The sequence below is a fragment of the Contarinia nasturtii genome, unplaced genomic scaffold, assembly GCF_009176525.2.
Source record: "Contarinia nasturtii isolate CC-2019 unplaced genomic scaffold, AAFC_CNas_1.1 Cnas_scaffold_285, whole genome shotgun sequence".
Lineage (NCBI taxonomy): Eukaryota > Metazoa > Arthropoda > Insecta > Diptera > Cecidomyiidae > Contarinia > Contarinia nasturtii.
The window spans coordinates 1,649,770-1,664,691 of record NW_022197640.1 but is presented as its reverse complement, the minus strand read 5'-3'; positions in this window follow the sequence as shown (position 1 = coordinate 1,664,691).

The following is a 14,922-nucleotide window of genomic DNA, read 5'->3' as shown; positions in this document are numbered from 1 at the left end:
TTGGAGCAGAATTTATGCGTTCATCCAGACAATGTTAAATTTAAAGTGAACAAAAAATAGTGTGTGTATATACAAAAAAACGAAGAGTGAATAGGTAAAGAAAGTAATCAAGAAAAACATAAATAAATAAAACTCCCATTATTTTCACATTCTTTTATTCTATCAGCGTATTATTTTTACTTCCTTTGCGTTGATATGCAATACGAAACATTTTGTTTACACAATTTACAGCATTTTGAGGATGTGACGTGACTGGAAATGAAAAGGACAAGATAGGTGTTGAAATGTGATTTAAATGGGATGCTCTTTTGGCAGAGCAAACGGAATGGTCGACATGTGTACACGCATACACATGCACCACATCAATATGTATTCAGGTGCAGCGCCAAGCGATTAACCCAATTCTGTGTTATTTGATGAGTGGCAAAGCATGATTCGATTTAAATGGAAATGCATCTGTTCTAAATATCATTTTTTTTCTTTCTTCAACCTGATTTTTAATCGGTCATAAAGCTATAATGTCTACCATCTATCGCTGAAATAAACGACAATCACGTTATCATCTATGCGGAGCGCATAGAAACATATAAAACGAAACAAAAACCAATTTATGATCGAAACGATTCATGGTTCCCGTATTTGGCAACATATATCAAATCCATCTTGGAACATGTTTTTTTTTCTTTCGTAAGAAATAATTTAATGGTATGCGTACATTGAGAAATAAGAGGTACAGATAACGTATTGATGTGCTGTATGCACTATTTGATTTTCGATTTTCGATGGTTGAATTATGGATTTAACTATCGGATTGCCAAACAATTCAATGAAAGAGGAAAAAAATCCGAATCATTAAATCAATACAGAATATGGAATTAGAAAAGAAGACACCATTGAAAAGATAAACGCTCTCGAAAGAAGAGCGACTTTCATTTTCATTTCATCAATTTGTTGTTTTTTTTTTTTCGTTCTCTTCAAAAAAATTTCTTCGTTTTCATTTCGATTGACCAAAATGATATCGGGTCGATATGTTAAATATGGGCCGCGGAAACATCGAAAAGTACATGCGTCAACTGAAACAGTTTATCAATGAAATTGATTAACGTTCAAATGATAACAGGTTTTCCACAAAAAAAAAAAAAAATCTACACACAGCACATATGCCTCAATTTAAAGCAGCACATATATATGTATATGTATGTATGGTAACCTTGAATCTTAGCAGTTGCGTATCAATATCTGGCAATATATATCAATTCATTTTTTCACTGGCACGAGTAAATATTGATTCTAATATGTAATATTTGAACAAAGTGTTGTGTTTCTTTTTTTTACACTTTTTTTTCTTAATCACCTGAGGTAGACGCAGCAGAAAATCGTATTATTGAGCAAACAGGATTTTTTTTTGGTTTATTAAATAGAAAAAAGTAACTTGTGTATTTGTTAAATTTCCGGATAATATATTTCACTATTTCACACCTGACCACTATCATAAAAAGGGCATTTTCGCAATGCAAATTACCTGAACACTGTTTAATCGAAGAAAAAAAAATCATGTAATCTGTGAATTGTTGAATTGGCATGTTATTTTTTTCTTTGTTGTTTCCAACAAGTAAAAAAGGAATATATTGCATCATGACTTTCGAAATGTAATTAATTTCTAGATATTTATTTATTAGTGTGTGCGTGCAATTTTCTATTCGTCGAAATTGTTGCAATTCAATTTTGGCATAATTGATATATGTTTTCAAAACGTGATTGAAAATTGAAAGCGATGACACTTTTTTTTTTACAGCGAGTTCAATTAAAATGCAAACTAAATATTTCGGAAATAAGAACGATGAAAAATGTAGGTTGAAAGCAGATTGATTGAAAAATGAATGCATAGAATTCGTCATTAAACAAAAGAATGTTGTTGTGTGAATTTATATATTTATTATTATTATAATTTGTTGCCATGGGCGTGAATACGCTTTGCGATCACATTTTTCGGTGTTGAAAGAAAACGTCAAGAATATAAATCTTCAGCGCTGTACATATGCTAATGAAATCATTTTCGATTCTAAGGATTGGGTCAAAGTGAAATGAGCAAATTCTCTGCGGTCCGATTTGATTCAGAGTGAAAGTCTTTCACTTTTTTTTCCTTTCGCTCGCTATTACCCAAATCAATATGCAATACAATCGCATTTGTTGTTCTAAAATAGCCAAAGAAATCAATTCATTTGTTGTTGTTGCCACCTCAATAATTCTTTCACATAATTTGAATGTTAATCGGAGTCACTTCAAGCATATCGAAACGAAGAAGACAACGAGAAAAACCACACATCGTTTCAATGGAGAGAACGAGTTTAGCGAAAAAAAGTAAACGCGGACATCGAAATAAAATGCTATGTAATTGCTTTCTTCATAGCAAACAGAATTGATTTACTCTTATTCTAACTTCTATTTGAAATATTCTAACATAAATCTAACTGTACAGAAATATCTGACAGTTTAATGATCCCTTCCCACAGAAAAATGTATGCATATGATGAGAGAGGGCGAGAGAGAGAGAGAGAGAGAAAGATGGAGAGATGGAAGCATTCATGTAGAAACTCTCTCGGATAAACGTTAGATTTTCTGAATCGAAGACATACGAGTTAGATTCTTTCTCAGTGTCGTTGTGTGTGAAGCGTGCTTTTTTGCATTAGATGATTCGTTTTTTCTGTTTTATTTTTTTTTTATCTCAATCTCTCACTTTTCTCATTCTCTTTTCTCGTATGATCTCATTAGTGTAAAGATCATGAAGTCGCATCAATCTCTGTACGTGTACATGTGTTTCTTTTGCTTTATCGGTTAAACCAACTTCTTTCATCCTCGTATATTCGTAATCGAAAAATCGTTTCATCATTGGATCGCTAATAGCAAAATCAGTGTTTAAATCATGGCATCTAATAGCTGTAAACCGATTTTTTCGGTTATAAATAAAATACGATGCAAAATGTACTTGTTTCTCGAGAACATCTTCAAATTGTTAAGCGTTGGCCACATTTCAAAGCAGTGCATTGCAACCAATTCAAGTTTACCGAAGAAACAATTGGTTACCGAACTTGAGAGCCACTTGCTATGTTCTTTTGTTGTCGTTTTTTTTCCACCGTCAAAATGAGGAAGATGAAAACCAGCAGTTAGATTGTTTGATGCGTTAAAACTAGTTCTATGACCCCTTGAAGATAAATGATCACAAGCCTTTGCAAAAATTAGGTGCGGAGATTTTTTTTATCCATTTCGAGATGTACATTGTTGGTGTAACGAACGATGTCGTAATCATTTTAACCGCTCTTCGTCAATAGGTCTTAGGAGAATGAACTTTATTCCAGACGGGCATATAAAAAAAAGTCGATGGTTTCTTTTGTGCTAATATTCTCACACATCACATAACTAAATCATTCTGTCAAATGAATTGCGAATTAAACGAAATGGCAAATAAGAATATGTATAATAAATTGTATTGTATTACATGTTTCTGCTTTTAGAAAAGAACAGTTATTGCTTGATTTGGGTGTTGTGTGTTCTCGACATGTGAAAGGGAAGACTCACGGAAATTTTCGCTATTCATTATATGTGCAAAAAAAGACTCTCTCTCTATATAATATAATTAGATATTATTCTGGAAGTTCTAATGATTTAAGAGCGAGTACAGTGTGGGCCTAACATCATGCATAGAAACACGAACGAGATTCGTGTGTTTCAAAAAGCTCAAATGAAGCGGAGATGCACGTGAAAAGAGGCGAAGAAGGTTACCAGTCGGCTCTTTTTATGAAGTTGCAAAACTATTTTTTTCCCAGCTTTTTTTATGTTTGAATTTGTTGTTAGTGTGATCAATATCTGCCTTATTAATCTGCATATTAACGTATTTTCATAATTTATTAGGCAATTCATTAATTGTATTAGGTTTTTTTCTTGATTTTGTTTTCAACGGAAAAAATTTTTTTATCGCTTGGGATTAAATGAGAGTTGGTGATTAAAGCAAGTGCTTCCCCATTGATTTAATGTGCATGTGATCATGATTTTGGTTGCTTCCTATTAACTGGTTTAGAAGAGACTTAATTTCGATTTTTTTTTTTCAAACTATCGCTCAACTTGTTCACAGCGTTATTTTTAAACTTTGTTTCGTGTCATTCTTTTCTTTTTCCTTGGTTTTTCTTCGCCGTATCTTGAATCTTGGCATTTATGCAATATAATTACCTGAATTTCTGTTTCTGTGTGCCTTGTCAAAGTGTTTAAGAATATTTACATAATTTATTTAGAATAAATTCGATGTCAGTTTCGCCTACTTTGTCATTCGCATCGATAATCGTTTTTCGTCGAGAAAGTGATTTTTCTTCTTTTTTTTCCCTTTCTCTTTCTCTCTCTCTCTTTCTCTCTTTTTTTCTCTTGAGCGCTCACTCGGTGTTTTTTTTTATTCGTTTACATGTGATCGTGTCCATATCACCTAAATTTTGAAAACGAGCATACGTTGGACGGTCGTATTCAACTATTTTGTATTGCACTCTCTCGAGTTTAAACTTGCTTCTCCTGTCGGTTGATTTGATTACAGCACATACACAAATTTTCGATGTTTATTATCGAATAAAATTTGCATAAATTAAAATTACATAGCGCTTCAACGAAGTACATCAAAATAAATTGACCGCGTGTACGAGAAATTGAGAAAAAAACGAGAGCATGCATGAGAAGCAAAACTGAATAAGAAAACACTCCCAATTATAAGATTCAATAAACCAAAATGTACGACGCGCAAGAGAAAGAGAGAGAGAAAGATTGATGTCATTGAAAAACCAAATCGATTTCTTTAAAACACACACACACACACATATGTATACATCGCTTTATATGGAGAAATGTGAATAAGTTGAGGTACATTGTGACTGTGATTACTGCTTTGTTGTAAAAAATTGAACAATTATGATGCCGGGCCCCGATTATTTCACTTTTTCCAAACGATTCGATTGCATTTAGAGCGAAAATTTATTCATATACATTTTGTGAACGTAAAAACACATACATACACACACATCAACTATGTTTAACGCATTTTAATTGTCATTTACTCGATAGCCAAAATGAGATACACCGACAAAATTTATGTAAAAATACAAACATTTTTTTGTCAATGTTGGTTTGGTCACAACGCCAAATTTAAACACGGCATTAAATTAACAGGTCTAATCGTTCACATAAATTCTGTTTTTGGTCTGAGTACCATTGCGAGTACCAACTGTTTGACAACATATTCGATTCATTCTAATTGTTCTGGAAAGTCAAGAACATAACAGGCCTCTTGATATTTTCTTTCTTTCATCTTCTCCTCTCTGGAAAAGGCCAAAAATGATTCTCCAAAAAAAGATATTTCAATTTAAGTAATTAAAAAATGCGCATTCAATGGAAAAATTGTGTACATACCATGTCACTTGGGACTGAATAATAAATGAATGTAAGTGGTTTTCGTCAATTTTAATCGAAATATAGAACCGAAACAAGCAGCCAAATGAACGAAAAAAAAACATCCTCTTTGATGCAACAAATGCATAACAATAACAAAAAAGGACAGACAAGTCAAGCCTTTAGCAAATTTTATGAACATCAATGCACATTTAGTAAGATATATAGCGTATCTTGCATTTACGATTCGATGCAAACTCTTTTTTTTTCAGCACAACGTTTTTAACCGTGTGTCGTTTGTTCGTGTACTTAGATACGAAATTTCTCCCCACCTTTCGTTATTTCGTCCATTATTCTGAAAAGAGAGGGACAGAGAATAAAGAAACTGCATCGAGAATGAGTTGAAAACATAAATGAAGAAAATAATCAGTTTCCTGTCACACAAAAATTAAGTATAAGTTTTTTTTCTATATTATTTGTATATTTGTAAGCCTAGTAATTCATCACATTGGCTTTTCTTCGAAGCATCAGTAAAACTGAAAATAATAAGCTACTTTGGCACATATTGAAATAATTCAATATTATCCAGAAGTAATTTTTTCATAAAATTGCTTAACGATATTACTTTCCAATTAGAATTTAACATATAGACTGCAATTTAAAACCTTTAACGAGAAATAAAAGTAAATTAATCTTTTGTGTATTCCATCAAATGGTGGATCTATTTTCGTGCTTATGAAGAATTGAATTTCGAAACCCGTGCTCCACATAAACGGTAACAATACACTCACCAAATTGAATATAGGACAGTCTGGCCATGAAATTCTCTTTTAAACTGAATGACAGTTTTTTTTGCTCTGATTTGTTGTTCTTTTGGTGCACGTGTGTGTGCATGTTCTTTCAGTTTTTATTTGTTGTTGTTTTTTAGTTTTTATTTCTATTCGTTTGGCGGTATTCCTGTTACTTGCATAAGTATCAAACATTAAACTCATTTAGTGCAAGTATTTCCCTGCATAAAAACTCACTGATTATGAAGTAGCAACGGTTGATATATTCAATTTTCATGATGCTCCACATCTCTAAGTCGAGAGGCGATTTTATGCACTATTAACTAGATCAAAGTGCTAACACTGCTGACCTATTTCCATAACTTGTGCTCGCTCTTTATGTCTGCATACATGTGCTACCATAACATTTTTTTGTGTGGTATAATATGTGAACCACAAATAACATGTGTATCATATTTAGATGAGCAATTCATCCACGCCATGTCACTATCATTATCATTCGATTTTTAATATGACATATTTTACTTTTGTGACTTTTCCATATCCACATTTTTCCATCGGCGAATCAATCACAGAGATGAATTTGCAAACGCTTACGCTCAGCAATGGCTTAACGAGGGAGAGAAAGAGATAAAAAAAAACTACATAAAATTATCGTACTGAAGCAATATATAATTTATTGTGTTCTCTTGTTTAAATTCAATCAGAAATGTATACACGTGACTACACGTAGTGATGATGCTACTTTGTTGAAGGAAAAAGAAAAACGCCGGCGAGAGCAACAATAACAAAAAAATCCGTGATGTAAATCATCAAACATTTTTACAATGGTTTGCACGTGATTAGTTTAAATTTACATTTCGTTAATTCCATCATTGGCGAATAAAGCGAATGTGCAAATTTTAAATTTTGTGTTTTTATTGATTTCTTTACTTTCTTCGGCTAAAATCTAATTGCAATTGATTGCATTGTGAACGCGCCGTTGTATTTTTTTTATTTTTATTATTTTTCGTAAACGCATTTTATGCATAACATGATACAGATCATTATCAGCAAGTACGTAAGTGTCTGAGAGCATAATAACAGATTTTATTAAAGTTCACTTATAATAAAACATAATAAAAAAGCAAGACAAAGAAAGAAAAAAAATGGAAACATTTTTATTTCATTCAAACATTTGCTTAACAAGTTTTCTGGTTTCCCATGAAACCTTGAACTTGACTTACAACTTGTACAGTGTGTTTTATATTTTGCGTTCGGTGTATGCGTGTTTTGTGCGCGCGCGACTCGGTTGTGTGTGTGTGTTTTTTTTCTTTCTTTCTCCGTTTTCTTCGACTTCATAATAAATATGCGTAATGTTGTTTTCTTTTTGGCGTGTTCGTTCGTTCGCTGGTTGGTTGGCTGACTGAACCACATGAAATCGAATAAAAAGCAAAATTCGTATGAAAATCTTTCGTTCCACAAATATTTTGAGTGGGTTTGTTTTTAGATGTGTACCTCTATTGTGTAATATCTGCATTGAATTGAAGATTCTTGTGAAACATGTTGAACGAAAGATTTTTTATGAAATAACCAACTGCTCCTTTATGATTAAAAACATATTCCATTTAAATTCCTTTTATTTTTCGTATCAGCTTCAATTTCCATTTTCTTAAAAATTTCGTTTCTTCATTGTTCTCAGCTTCAATGAAATTTGAATTCGCTTAGATGAAATGCAATGAATATTTTCTGAATTAGAAATGCATGTGGAAAGATTAAATCGTAAATCACTTTAAATGAAATACCATTCATATCGATGTCAATGTGGTGAATAAGTGAAATCTGTGCAAGTGATTGCGTACAAAAAACCATCGATCAACTAGCTAAATAATGTTGGCGATTTATCATATAAATTTTATCACACGAGTGTCATCTAATTGCTGACCGAATAAACATTTAGCCTTGTTCGACTCTTAGAAATATGGTCAAACATCGGCACATGTAAATGATACACATTTACACAAGCGTGCAACACTACACAAGCAATTTTAATGGCAAATCCGTTAAGACACCGGGAATATCAGTGTATAACTCTCTACATCGTTTATATATTGTTTCCATTTTGGTACCAGATTTATTCATATATTTTTTTTTATCATCCAATATAGAAAATTGGTGTTCGGTTTGGCCACGTCGTGGTTTTGTAAATGCGCGCATGCATTGCATTTTCCTCCAATTCTTTGGAACGAGCCTATCAAACGGCAACATCAACTATAATCATCGTCATGCTGTTAGGTGGCTTCCACATGAGAAATTCACATTCGATAATTTTATTCAAAGTCAAAGAAACGACACCAAAAACAAAAACGAAATAATAATAATATCAATAAAGTGAGAGAAAATCGAAATGAAACGTAAAACTAGAAACACTATAAACAGCATACACTGAATTAACTGCGTTAGGTTACGTATACTTCATATAATATGGCATGATTATACTTACTTGCATCAATTTCATTTATTTATTATATCTTTTTTCGTGTGACCAGTTTATCAAGTTTCAGTGCATGAATATGCTACGATCTACGAATCACCGTACACTGTATGCGACATCATGATAAAAGAGGAAAATAAATCAATTGATTGAACGCAATCCAATGTGTGTTGTGTATTACATTTGCAATAAAATCCATTTCCAATGTGTGAAATTCAATGTGTTATTTTTTTTTCTTTTCGTTGAGACAGATCCCTGCACACAAATCATTTCAATCTTTTCAATTGAAATTTGGCATTTTTCAGAGCATTCGAAAATTATATTGGGAGACGAAATGAAGTATCATTCAAAGCTGTTGCCTGTGCAAAAAGAATTGAATACATTTTCATGCAAATTGAGCCGTTTTTGTCGCATCTCATTTAAAAACGGTCACGGTTGATACGGTTGTGTTTGGAAATATGTTGCAAACTTTTTGTCATCAGGGAATGATAACAAACAAAAAAGAAATGGTATGTATTCATTGAAGGAAAATTTCACTCTTTGCAATAATCATGCATTCTATAGCACGATCGATTTGGTCATATAGTCACGTAAAAGTAATAATTATTGAAGTGGCCATTGCAATTCAAGTGAGAAAAAAAAATGTATGGAATGTGATATTTATTGTTCGGTGAATCGATTGGCAATAACATTTGTCTATTACATAAAATGCAATCCGTACAATCATTCAAAAGAATTATCCGATTCAAAATAAAGTGGTAGAGAGTCCCAATGATGAGCATAATATTTTGCGAACATGTTCAAAGTACCATATAAGCGTGTGTATTGATTGTAACTGGCTAGCAATGATCTTTGCTGTAATTTACAGATATCAAGCGGCCGCCATATATGCACGATGATTTCCGATTAAGACGTGATAATGGTTTTTTATCTTCGTCGTCTTATCTTAATGGGATGTGATGTACTACAAAAATGGATGATTTATGGCATTGCAATTAAGCATTGGTGGAAATACAGGACATAACGGTGTGTTAGAATTGCATTTTATAATTTTTATGATGAGACCTGTGTTGTTTATCAAAATTGGGTTAAACGAAGCCAACGAGGATGGTTTTTTAAAAGATTATAGGCTATTTGACACAATTAAATTGCCATTGGAATTACATAGATTGTTTACCATTTTTTCCTAATAAAAATCAAATTTTATAATTATTCGATAAATTTTCGAATTTTTTTTATTTGAAAAAGGTTAAATGAAAACATAAACAAAAAAACAATTTGTATTTTCTCTTTTCCCGCCACTTTAAAAATCCCAAAAATATTTGGCATGCTTGAAGAAAGAAACGCACGTAGAATCAAATTAAAAAAATATATAAACATAAACAAACGAAATGACAAGAAGAAAAAACAAATAGTCAACACAACGGTTCATTAAAATATGTCATATTTTTCAATGTGCGCGAATACTGTTATAAATATTGGAACTCTTCGTCGAATCAAAATAACATATAAAAAATTCTATGGCATTCCAATTTGATGATAAAAGTCCAAAGCTATGAATCATCTCATTTAATTGAATCGAAGAAGGAATGGAAGTGAACAGAAAAAGCGAAAATATGTATGCATATGTGTGTCGTGGAGCACCAAACCGAACATCACAGAAATCACACGAAACGCCATGAAATCATATTGAAAGTACACAACTCATACTTTCGATTCAATCGGTATGGTAATTTTTGAATTCCTTTGAAAATGTATTGGAAATATTCTCTTTGCAATCGAGCCGTAAACACCATAAAAAGACTGAACAATCCGAAAGTAAAAAAAGACACACACACACACACACACACAACCACAGAGCGAGTAAGAGAGATAAAACTGAGAAAGAAACAAAAAATATAAAGAAGCACGAAGAACAAAAATGAAAACGATAACAATTTATTTATTAATTATGATTTGTCCGCCTTTTTAAATGAAGCGTGGTCACCGCATGAAATACGGATTCATTTGGTTTCGGTTTGGTTTCTTGCCAATTGCCAATTTCGCTAAAAGAAAATTAACCGTTATTTGTGCGATCGTTGTTGGTTTTGTTTACTTTTTCTTCTTTTACAACATTTTGAAACGATGTTAGGTTGTCGTAATAAAGCTTTCCACCAAAACATGTGTTACAAGCGTAACAGAAAAATTACATTAAAAACACCAACGGCTCGTTCGAAACGATCTTAAGAGATGAAAATGTCATGATGAATTCAAATGCATGTGAAATTTAATGAATTTGGCGAATTATGTGAAGCGAAATGAGATCGATTCTTTGTACTGTCCCCACAAATACTCCAATATATCAATCAATTTTTATTTTTAGATTCACTTGAATAGCTAACGAGCGTCAAGCGCACAACATGAAATAGATCGGTTTTTATAAGCCAAACGACTAAAGCAATTGAAGTTGATCGATGGTTGGTGGATTTGGTTTGATTGGTATTTCAATGTAATGCGTGTTTATTCAATTTTATTTTACCGTTACTCCGTAAAACATTGTCTTACTCATTCGATTATGATGTTGTTCTTATTTTTGGTTTGTTTTGTTTGTTTCATTATGTGTGTGGGTTGACTCTAACTTTAAGGTTTCGCATGGTTTGATTCTTAATACATTCTTGTTAAATAAAAAATCTTCCAAAACATATCACGTGATCAAATATCGTGTGATATTGCGGGACTTTTCTAATTTTATTTCCATCTACTTTGGAACACATAGCAAATCAACTGTGAATTTGCCAGAATTTCGCCAAACTAACCAATGGATTTTAATTCGGCATGCGGCGAGAAAAAAAAAATCGCCGGTAAATGTGTTTGCGTTCATACTTTGGGTCACACGGTTTAAATGAGTTGTTTTTGTACCATCTCGTGTTGATGGGAGAGAGAAAGAAAGAAAAATGAAAAGAAACCGCATTGAAGGGAATGAAAAGAAGAAATTGAAAGAATCCGAACATTCAATGAAATCGAATGCCATTTGCGAATCATCTCAGATCTCAGATTGAAAAGGAAATTTCGTGGAATTTATTGGTTGTAATTTCATGTACCGTAATTTCTGTCGGATTCTTGTGAACATAGTGCCGTGTACACTGTCGATATTCTGACAGTTACATTCGTTTCTCTCTCTCTCTCTCTACATCGCGTTCTCTTATGACTGCTGAATAATGGAAATCGGTGTAATGCGCACATGAAATAACTAAATCTTCAATGGTCTCGAAAAAAATGAATAAATAAATAATGATCGAACACTTGCAAAGAAAAGAAGCAACGATTTTATTTCAGTTTTTTTCGTTCATATCGGATGAAACGAACAAAGAAAAGTAACAACAAGTAAAAGTTCAACTTGCTCTTTCCACTCCAATCAGTTCGAAAAAGAAACGACAACAACGCATATTCAATGATATTTGGGTATAACACACACAAAAAAAAGAACACAAACGAAAATGTGAAAAAGAATCAAATGAAAACAAAACGAGAGAAAAGAGCCAGAAGCGTATTTCGTTTTTCATTCTGACTTTTTTTCTTCTGTTTTCTTTTCTTCATCTGCTCTTTTTTTCCACTTCAATTCACATTACGTGTTGATCGCATAATAGTCAACATTTCTTTTAGAATATTTGATGATTGACGTAACATTTTCAATTCTAATTTGGCCGAGTCGCCGAAGAACTGGGCATATGAATCGACATTTATTGAGGTGATTTAATTATCATATTTAAACGTCGAACGAGACGATTTTTTTCGAGAAAGCAACAGTTTCAGAATAAGAAAAAGCAAAATTATATCGATGAATGTTATGGATTCGAATTTTGCATAGACATTTGATGCCAATTCTATCGTATTTTTAATTTGATGAATATGTAGAGAAAGTATTGTGTCATTTGGGCACAATATCTCTACTTTTGGATTTGCATTTTTTTTTATTGATCTTTGCATCTTTTGAATGATGTAATTTACATTTGGATTTTTGCAATTCAACAATCAACACCAACAAATTGCATCCAAAGAAGATTGAAGAATAGACTGATATAGAATTTCGTTGCGCAAGTTAATAAAATATTGTTATGCTGAATAAGCGGATACAGAAATAAACAAAAACTATTCGTTTCAATCGAAAAATATTTGAATTCAAATAATAAGCCGGTGTGTTTGACCCACTTTACTCAGATGGTTACATTAATGACTTAGAATTAGAATGAACGGACGACGATGACAACAACACTCATCGATATGGAATCTAAAAAAATACCAAAGTTGTTTTGACGAAAAAAAAAAACATATTTTATGTTTAAATGGAAAAGAGTTGCCGCATACTTTTGTTTTACATAACTCATTGGAATCTGAATGGAAAAAATTTATTGAATATTTTGGACAATGCGAAGAGAGTGACAAATTCCATTGAAAGAATGAACAAATCTTTTACGATTGGCGCCATATTCTGATTCGATCAATAGCTAATATTGTTTACATTGTAAAAGGTGTAACATTTGTATATGCAAGCTAATATGCTAATAAAATAAATGACCTTAAAATATTTGTGATGCGGTCAAAGACTCCTGTTTGGATATGGTTGAAATTAGAATTTGGAATTCCCACACGAAATAACAATTTCTTTCGAAACGGTCCTGCAGTCATTATTAGTACATCCACCTTTACGCTTTAACCGAATGCAACTCGAATATTTTCGTCGAAAAATGTAAGTATAATGTACGTGGTCCTACTGGGTGGAAATTTTTTCCAGTTAAATCAATAAATCGAACACATATAAACAACTAATATGAGCGAACATGAGGATAAATGAAATGAACGATAAAAAAAGTGTGATCTATACAAACAGTGATGGTCATCGAATTGTAACGGTAAAATTTAATTATATTTCTTACTAAAAAAAATAACGCTGTTATTCACCATTTTGATGACGCATTCCGTTTGATTCTTTCACATTCGATTTTTTTCCATTTCGTATGAATCATGGAAGATTTTTATTAGGAAGAAAGATCGAGATGAATGCGAGAAATTTGACAGTTACAATGGAAGTCATTACTCATGGCAGCCACAGCAGCAACAGCAGCAGGCAAATCTTAAGGCAAAACAAATGAATTAATCACAACAAATTTAGGTTAGTACGCTATAAGTAAAAATATTTTAAAGTACAGTTGGATGGCAAATTCCAAGAAGTGCTTAACGAATTTGAATGTGAATCATTACAATTATTACTTTTCCTTATTTCACCTTTTTTAACATTGGATTCATTCTCACCTCGAAGAGAATGTTTGCGAATGGAACGAAATTGAAATTACAAATTCAATACAAATACAATCAGCATGCGATGAAATAGATTTTTGAAATGATTACAAAGTAAAATATTGGGCGATTTGAATTGAAATACTAATTGTATAAGTTTTCGTTTGTTGAAATTTTATGCGAATTATTCTGCAATATGCCAATCGCCAATTTTACTGGAATGGATAATTCAAATGTTGAATAACAAATGGCTTCATTTTATTGTCATTTTTTGTCGTCAAATTGAGATGTAATGCATAAAAGTTCCGTTCGTTTTGTGTCGTTGTTCTGCACATATATAATGTGGTTGGCCGATCGATAAAAGAAATAAATGCTAAATACGTTTTTCGGATGATTACGTGCTGATTGAAACGTACTTTTAGCATGTTTTATTTTCGATTTGAATGTATTGAACGGGATTTTTTAAAAGCTTCGGTGGAAAAGTGATGTTGATCACAGTAAAGTTTTCTTTATAAATATCATGTTATTGAGATTTAATCCATGCCATTTGGTATACACATAAATTGTGGCATAGGAATGATTTAAAATCCAATTGGTCATGCAACTGTTCTGTCATGAAATACGCGCACCCATATGTTTAGAGAAGACAGAAAAAAAAAACAACGAGAGAGAAATTTCTTTCACTAGCACATCGCAAACGTGCACACATCAATACAAAGCAATGTTGCGGTTAGCTGGTTGGTTAGTCAGATATGCGAGGTGTGCGCGCGAGCGCTCCGGTGAAATTAATTGTATTCGGAGAGTGTGGATTACTAAATTCTTGTTTTGATACTCTTTACTTTATTTTTAGCTTGTATTGTCGCGAAGTTTCCAACATATTACGAAATAATTTATTTTTGCTTTCTTCTGAACTGATAAATAACGGTCGCTGTTGGAATGCTGCCGAGCGCCGGAGAAATTTCGCTG